An 8,835-nucleotide genomic window follows, 5' to 3' on the forward strand; every position below is an offset into this window, starting at 1 on the left:
ATGCAGTGAGAGCTATGTCTTTTTGTTAATGTGAGGCTCTTCCACTGATAGAGACATGCCGAAATGGAGCAAGCTAGCACTTCCACTTTCCAAAGATCTAGAAAAATGTGTATCTCGCATTTACCTTTCAGTTCCAGAAAGGATGGATCTGAAATAATACCTCCTAATTTACTGTCTCCTACTCAAGGCCAGATTCTACTATTTTCATTTTTTTTGATTAATAATTTATAGATGTATGTAGTGAGATTATGTAGAAGTGCATGTGGAATAACAGTATTTTGTCAATGTTAGACAAAACAGATGAGTCTTGGCCCATTAAGGAAAGACCAGTTGAACGTCGCTGTGATTTCAACCAGGATGCTATCTGGTTTTGGCTTTTGTATAATTTGAAAGAAAAAAAGAAAAGCTATAGGTAGCAGATGTCCACCGCCAAAAGAAAAAACAAACAAAAAACCTGTTCCACTCCAAAATAGCAGAATATTGCACCCAAACTGCCAGTATAGGGATTACCATCAGGCTGTCTAGCATTGTGCTACATGATTTTAGTCCAGGTAATTCCTGGCACATACTGAGTATTTTGGTTGATAGGTTGAGAATTAAAACTGTTGATTATAGCACCAAGCAGAAATGTTATTAACATGTAGAAACACTTGAAGATCAGTTTTTAAATGATCTGCATGCCTGTAGCCAAAGTTTAAATTACTTGAAACTCTTTCAAATCAAACTCCCACAATAAATGTGGTTTATGGGAAAAAAAGCAGATTGTAATCAGTCATAGAGGGAAGGGAAGGGGGGAGGACGCTGAGGATTTCCATCTCCCCCACTAAAACTTATGTGAGCGGCTTCTGTTCTGTTTGGGTGGAAGTAGCTAGACCTTATTTTACAGCAACCTGCATGCTTGCTTTTTCACTGCCAGTAATTATATGAAAAAATGTGGCTGACTAATGATTGCTCGTTTGCAGTGCTTTTTATGTTGGAGGGAAAAGCTTTCTTGGTGCTGGAGCAGAGGAATCCTCTGGCAGCTGCAATCAGCTTTGTGAAATGCTGAAGGGGTGCCCTGTTTCCTGAGCTTCCTCATCCCCAGAGTGAAACCCGAGAGGGGGTTCTGTGATTCAAACAGCTGATTTCTTTCTCTCTATTTATTTATTGCTGCATGGTTGCTGTTCATGGAACACGGATACAGGACTTGCATGCTGAAGAAATGTCTTAGTAGCTTTCCCAGTGCTGTTTGACCCTTGGGTAGTGACTGCACTCAGGTGCAGAGTTTCACTGAGCAGGGGCCGTGGGCCAGGCTCAGCTACCCCACAGCCCAGGGGAAAGGGCTGATTTTGCAGGGTAGAAAGGAGATTACATGAACTATGCCGTTTTGCAAATTATGACCCCTCCTCTAACCCAATCAAAATAAAACAGATGGCAAAACAATTTTTATTTTTTTTTTAAATTTACCCTGACTTCTTTAGTTTGTTGGTACTAATACTAGTGTTTTCAGGCTACAACCTCCTCTTCAGGACTGCATGAACAAATGACAAATAATTCTTTGGCACCATGATGTCATATAACCTGATCCCTTTGCACCCTTTGCGTTACTGAGATGTGCATCTTTTTAGGGGAATAAATAAATCCCTTAAAACTTCATTCTTTGAGATGAATCAACCTTGGAAAACCTATGTTGTTTTTTGTTTTTTTTTTTTTTTTTTTAAAAAAAAAAAAAAAAAAGCCCCTAATACACCAAACCACACTTTCCTGGCAGAGATGAAGGGTATGAAATGTGATGCCAAGGAAAAATTATTGGGAAGGGGGGTGGGGGGAAATAATACTACTCATCCTGAAATGATTATGTTAAAATTTGGAAATGTATGAGTGAGCCCTGTGACTAATAACATAATGAATACCAAAAGAATTAGTAATGATCAGTTCTTTATGCTTAAAGTTTTGTCTAAGGTTTCTATGAAAAACTTGCTAATTTAATAAGAGAGGGTATAGCTAACAACTTAACTAACTTGTAACTTTCCTATTCTTTCAGTAGAAGCAAATGTTGAAAATTGGTAACACAATGAGACAAATTGAAATCAAAGCGTAAGGAAAGCAGGGTATAAATGACCTGTAGTATGGTGTAATTCCACTGGAACATGAAACACAACTGAGGAGAATTGCTTTAGAAAAAATAAAATAAAAATTAAACTAGACCACTTCTGGCATTGACTTTTGCTTTTCCCATGTTCTTGTTACATTCTTGGTATCGTCCCCATGCCCCCATTTCTGGCTTTTGTCTTCTGAATTAAGCTTATTTAGCGCCTATCTGCTTGAAATTTTGATTCTCCCCCTTCTCCCCCCCCCCCCCCCCCCCCCCCCCCCCCCCAGAAGCCTTATGCAAGTTTGAAACTCTCAGCCATATTTGGCTTGGAAAGTTTTAAGTATATTGGTGAGTGTATTTAAATGGGAGTAAAAACGTATTTTCAGTGATAGCAGTGTAAATCCTTAGAAAATAATTTCATATTGTTTGCACTGATATAAACGAGCCTGGAATTCATTTCTTAAGGGTCTGAATGAGCCTGACTTGTGTGCTGTGAGGTGTCACTTATTCTAGTTATTATTCAATTAAAATTCATTTAGACTCCTCACACACACAAAAAAAAAAAAAACATGGTTCAGCACAGCCTTAGTACAGGAGCAGATCCCATTGTTCTGGATCTCCTGCAACCTTTGCACAATGTCTGTAGCCTGCAGGGGAAACTTAAAATAATCTTGGTGCAGCAGCTTGTGGAAAGTAATAGGTTAGCTGCTGCATTTATTTCTGCTCAAGAGATTAAAGTGTAGTTGCAGAGCTGGTGCTGACATCATCCCAAGCACACAAATAAAGCTGACGTCAGTTATACACTGTGTTGCAAGGTGTTTATCTTCATCTGATTAGGTTAGCAAAATGCAAAGCCAGCGTACACAGGAGGAAATGGTGTGTTTGTCTCTGCTTCCTACTAGCCCTCTCACACCGTAGTAGGTCTTGGAAAGACTGAAATACGTAGTGCTTGATAAGGCTCCTGTTAAACTCTATGGAGCTACTACTAGGCTTGATTTTTTCCAATTTTAATCTCCAAATATCAGTGTTGAAACATAGGTTTTGTTTGACTTGGGCGTTGGCAGTCCTTCCTTGCAGGGAAGTCCAGATCTGAACTTTTGGCCTCCACAAATCATGCAGTCATAGAATGGTTTGCGTTGGAAGGGACCTTTAAGATCATCTAGTTCCAACTGCCTTGCCATGGGGAGGTACACCTCCCACTAGACTTCCAAAGTGAACCAATATGACAGGGAAAAGGCGCGTTGTGACACAGTAATGCCAATGTTGTTCTTCTGCATGCTTGACTAAGTGTGCATTAGAAGTCAGCAAAGAGGGCAGAAGAGCTGTAGTCAGCTGTCTTTAGACACATGCTTGAGATGTAGAGGATAGAAGTGGAATACAGATGTCTTCCTCCTTTCAGAATGTGTGCTTAAAAAAGGCATTTTCACCCGTAAAAGTTAGTAGCTGCAAAATGACAACACCTAGGAATAGTATTCCTCGTGTGTCAAACCAAGTTCTTCAAAGTATGAGGTAGAGGTGGACAAACATCTGACTTCTGTTCATACTGACTCAGAGATCTGATATGACCTCAGACACTTACACTTGTGCTGTATGAAGATGGCATTAAGTAGTTTATGTTCTATGCTTATCCTCAAAAGGACAATTTCGGTGTTTCCTATGAGTACCTGGCTTGGATATGTGCGTGTCTGCTTCCACTAGAGGAGTCTCATTGCTCCACATGGACTTCTAGTTCCAGCTCGTGACCACTTGTCTGATGCAATCCAGGCTTCATTTCAGTCTTTTGTTTTTGTTTTACAAGTTCATTATGCTTGTTATTTCTCTCATATTAGTTTATAGTTAAAATATGATCTAATTCAATCAGTTGATATAAAGATAAAATTTAAACATTTATTTCAGTCAGAATTATAATATGGGTCGAAGCAAAGTTCCCATTCTACTCTGCACTGATACAGCCTTACCTTGAGTACTGCCTGAAGTTTTGGACATCACAACATTAAAGGCAGATAAAACTATTAGAGAGCATACAAAGAAGGGCTATAAAGATGAAAAGGGGGTCTGGAGGGCAAGACGTATGAGGAGCAGCTGAGGTTTCTGGGTTTGTTCAGCCCAGAGCAGGGCAGGCTGGGGGGAGGCCTCATGGCGCCCTGCAGCTCTCTCATGAGGGGAGCGGAGGGGCAGGCGCTGAGCTCTGCTCTCTGGGGACAGCGACAGGACCTGAGGGAATGGCATGGAGCTGGGACAGGGAAGGGTCAGGCTGGTGTTAGGGAAAGGTTCTGCACTCAGAGGGTGTTTGGGCACTGGGACAGGCTCCCCAGGGCAGTAGTCACAGCACCCAGCCTTACGGAGTTCCAGAAACATTTGAATAATGCTCTCAGACATAGGGCCTGGTTTTGGGTGGTCCTGTGTGGAGCCAGGAGCTGGATTCGATGATCTTTGTGGGTCCCTTCCAGTTCAGGATATTCTATAATTCTGTGACTCCATTTCACACAGTTTCAGTTTAATTTTGAAAGTTCAGTATCAGACTGTTAGAAAAGGGGAGTTCATGCTTTCTGGATACCAGTGGGCATTTCATTACTTCATATTTTATAGTATTCTACTCCCTCCTATATGTAATCACCATAACCGCAGAATATTTGTAATTTCTAAGGGTTCGTAATTACTAATTTGTGTTCACATTGGCAAGAAATGTGCCTAAGCTATGCAAAGAGCCTTCAGAGCAGCAGTAGGATGGAGTGTATCAGTGGGTAAAAATTGGAGCCTTTCTTGGTACCAAGCTTCTGACAGGTCTCTGGCTGCATTAGGGTAAAAAGATTTTACTGCATGCAAACTTTTTATTAGCATACTTCAAAAATTACATAATGCATCTACCCTATTTGGTAACTGAAATCAAGGCCAATCAAATCAATGTGCTCAAGATGAGTAAGTTTATGCGTATTGTAGAAATTATTACTTTTTACTAAATTTATAATTCAGCCAAAGGAACACATTTGGAGGAGCAATAGCACAATTGAAACAGGGGCCTTATGTCAGAGAAATATTTTTTTTCCTTTCAATGTGATGAGCAATGTTGACAAATTCATTTTCTTGATACTGTATAGACAATTGAATCTTTGCTCTGTTTGAGGAGCTGCTAACATGAATAACCAGTGATCTCATGTAACCTCAGGACAGCAGCAAAATTTGTCAGAAAGTTAGCAATGTTCTGTCTTTAATTCAAAAAAGGAACACCAGGCAGCATGAAATGAATGATTCAGAGAAATCCACTGACATTTTGCTATTTACTGCAGCTGATGAAACTGGAGTAGTCAGAATCATCTGATTTAATTCCTACAGATTGATCAGGCCATGAGTATAACCCACATTTTACTGCAGAATGAAATTTTGCCAGAAGAAATTCAGCTGTGTGTAGGCAGTCAGGACAAGGTCAAGGTAGCAGTTATGTCCCCAAAGTTCAGGAAATGCAGAGTGATTGTGCCTTTCCTCTCCTTTTCTCTTTCAGAGTACTCTATCTGCATAGGTAAAGGCAAGGAAGGTAATGCCCCTTACCCCTTGTTATAGAGCAATGTTGCTTAGCCATTCCAGAATGACTCTACATCCTGACCTGGCCTGTGAAAAAAAAAATGGTATTTTGATTTCTACTGATTTTCTAGTTGAGCAAAGTGAAATCTGGGCGTTATTTTTTCCATTTAGTAAACTGGAATTATTCAAATGATATTGCAAAATGCTTTGAAATCTATTGATAAAATTCCCCCAGGATTTAACAATCTTATTGTTCCGCTCTTTCTGCAGTACTTCTTCAACATTGTTGCCATTTTCTGTAATACTTAGAGAAATTAAGTTTTTAGGTTTCAGATAGTCTTGTCTAAAAATATAATAAAAATATGAGGAAATATATGATATTTTATGCAATCATAGTCTTTTGACATTCTGTCTAAATTGGAGAACAAAGAAAGAAATCCAGTGGTCATTGTGTTTAAACAGTTTTTTGTTCTGACTTTCTCTGCTCTGCTAATACACTTTGCTTTTGTTTAAGGCAACTATAATTGTAAGTGATGCTTGCTACGTTGGTGTTTCTGCTGCTAGGTCACTGGGTGCATTTGGAGGCCACTGTGCTAAGTACATTGTAAAAGTAAGGGGAAAATGCATGGATTATATCCAAAAGCTATCTCAGAACCATCAGACTTTTCTGAAGGGTAAAAGGCTTCTCATCTTCTTTTTAATGGCTTGTGGGATTAAAAGACTGAATATTGCTGCTCCCATCCATAAGTAATGTTTCTAACATTGCAGATGTTGGATGCCAATTGTTCAGAGGAGTAGAAAAAAGCATCCAAACCACATTTTTCAATATTTCTTTGCAATTTCTTGATACCATCAATTTACTCTGAGATCCTGTCAGCTGAATCAGTAACAGATAAATCCCTAGACAACCGGGAAAAACTTTCTTTAGAAAGGTTAGTAGATAGACTATAGGCTTCATTTTCTGGAGTTAAATCATCATCCTTTTACTGCAAAACTCAACTGAAGGCTGTGATATTTAGGGCAGTTTCAAATCTTGTTCCAAGATTGTTTTTAAAACGAAAAGTTACTTTGTCAGAGCACAGGGGAGGCTGACAGGACTTCTGGAGTCAATGTAGACAAGCCCATGCTTGGTTCTGCCTTTCATCTCTTAAATAAAGTTCCTTGCAGAGGGGCAGAAAAACCCACTGCCAGCTTTACGTGTACAGGGAGGACAGGGACAAGATTCAGACTATATAATGCTATTCATGTGGGGAGTTATGGCTTACACAAGTGGAATTTGGGGGTGGGATTTATCCTGCTAAATGTTGACAACTATATTTCTCTCTGCTGGCTATAAAAGGAGTTCAGTGTGTCTAGGTCAGGCATAGATGTCTAAAGTTAGATGAGATTAATCCTCCCTGCTTGCTAGGGCCCCAATTTATTTGCATATACAGAAATGTCTAGCTCCTTTTGAGATACACCAGGTTTCCAAGACATCTTCACAAGACCTGCAGATGTGACACTGGAACTAGGGAAGAATGACCTCTTGCGAAGAGACAGCAAGGTATATTATGTGGTGACCTCGGGCATCTCAGATGACACTAGGTGGGTACACCTACATGGCCGTTCCTTTAGGGTCTAAAAGACCTTGACTTTTGAAAATTTACAGCTCACAGCACTATTCTCTCGCTAGTTTGAGATATGTCTAAGTGTCAAAACTTGGGTACCTTAAGAAGTGTAAATACATGTGTAGTTCATGTAGGAAAATGCACTCCTTCCCCTCTTCAGAAATGGTCACTGAAAAACAAGATTACAAAAATTGTTGGCATAAAAGAATTTCAGGCCAAAGGAGGCCTGACCATTATGTGATACATGAGTAAGCACTCAGCCATGGACACACATTGGCTGCTTTAAGAATTTTACATCAAGCAGTCACTGGACAAAAAAACAAAAATAAACCCAATTGCAGAGATAGTATATATCATCATCATAAAAATAGTAACCATGAATGTTGATATAACCAGGTATACTGGGAGATGAAATAAAAGATGAAGATCAAAATTAGTTTGTTTATTTTTATAGCATGTCTTTATTTCATTTTCCTCTTTTTACACCTCAGTGTAGTATGTACACTGATAAAGGCAAAATCGAAAACCTGCTAAGTTAAATGTTTTAGAAAAACATTTTATTCCTTTAGCATCCACCAGAAGATGTACTCTTTGGATGCAGTAGCAGCTGGTGTAGCTCAAATAGCATGTTAAAGGTACCTTGTGATCCTTTCTGTTGTGTACATGGCACTTTAACCTGTTTACTCTCAGACATTCTCCCTCCTCAGCTTTCTGCAGAAACAAGTAACTTTTTATTTGAAGGAGAAATCTACATGTTGTTAGAAAGGAAGATTCAAATCTGGCACAGCACCATAAACAGCACTTGCAAATCTCTCTGGTTTTAGGCAGTCAGTAGGAAAATTAGTTCCTAGCATTTGTTAATACTTCTCCAGACAAGTGTGTTCATTAAACAATGTTAATGTTTTTCTTCTCTTAAAAGCCAAGCTATGGTATGAAGCAGCCTTGTGTTTAGCAGTTGCTCACTGAGTAAAAATCCTATGGCAACCAATAAATGGAAGCCAAAAAATGTTGCAATATTATTTTAGAGGACTCATCTGCTTATTTTTACAGTTAGCCTTGCATAACCTCCTGCATTTTTGGATTCTGTCTTATGTAGAATATTTCTTAAAGTTTCCATTTATTTCAATTGTACACTGCACATTAGGAAAACTCACTTATAAATGAGTCACAAATACTTTCCTTTTATGATGTTATTCTGCCCTTCTCTAACCTGTTTATGTACTGCCTTTACATAATATTTATTTGGTGTTACAGTTTTGCTGAAGATCTAACACTAATTTTGCAGTCTGCAAAGATGAAAACTGTGTTGTGATGGTAGCTTGACATCTTGTCTGCTTCCTGGGATTTAAATATGTGGTCACAACAAATGATTAGTGTGGCTCCCAGCTGATGATCAGAGTTGGGTGTGCAGCTTGAGCCATCCTATATTCACAAACATGTGTGGGGTTTGCCATCGGTCTTGTATTCTTTTTCTGTGCTGTTGGAGAAAAGCACATTTATAAACAATGAAGAAAAAATTAATGGTAGATTTTAAAAGACATTAAAAAAAAAATCTATTTACTATCAGCCCAGCTTGGCACTTAGTGCATGCCCATCCCTGTTTCACCCTGGGACAATTAACAGCTGTCATCAGTA

The sequence above is a fragment of the Anas platyrhynchos genome, chromosome 3, assembly GCF_047663525.1.
Source record: "Anas platyrhynchos isolate ZD024472 breed Pekin duck chromosome 3, IASCAAS_PekinDuck_T2T, whole genome shotgun sequence".
NCBI lineage: Eukaryota > Metazoa > Chordata > Aves > Anseriformes > Anatidae > Anas > Anas platyrhynchos.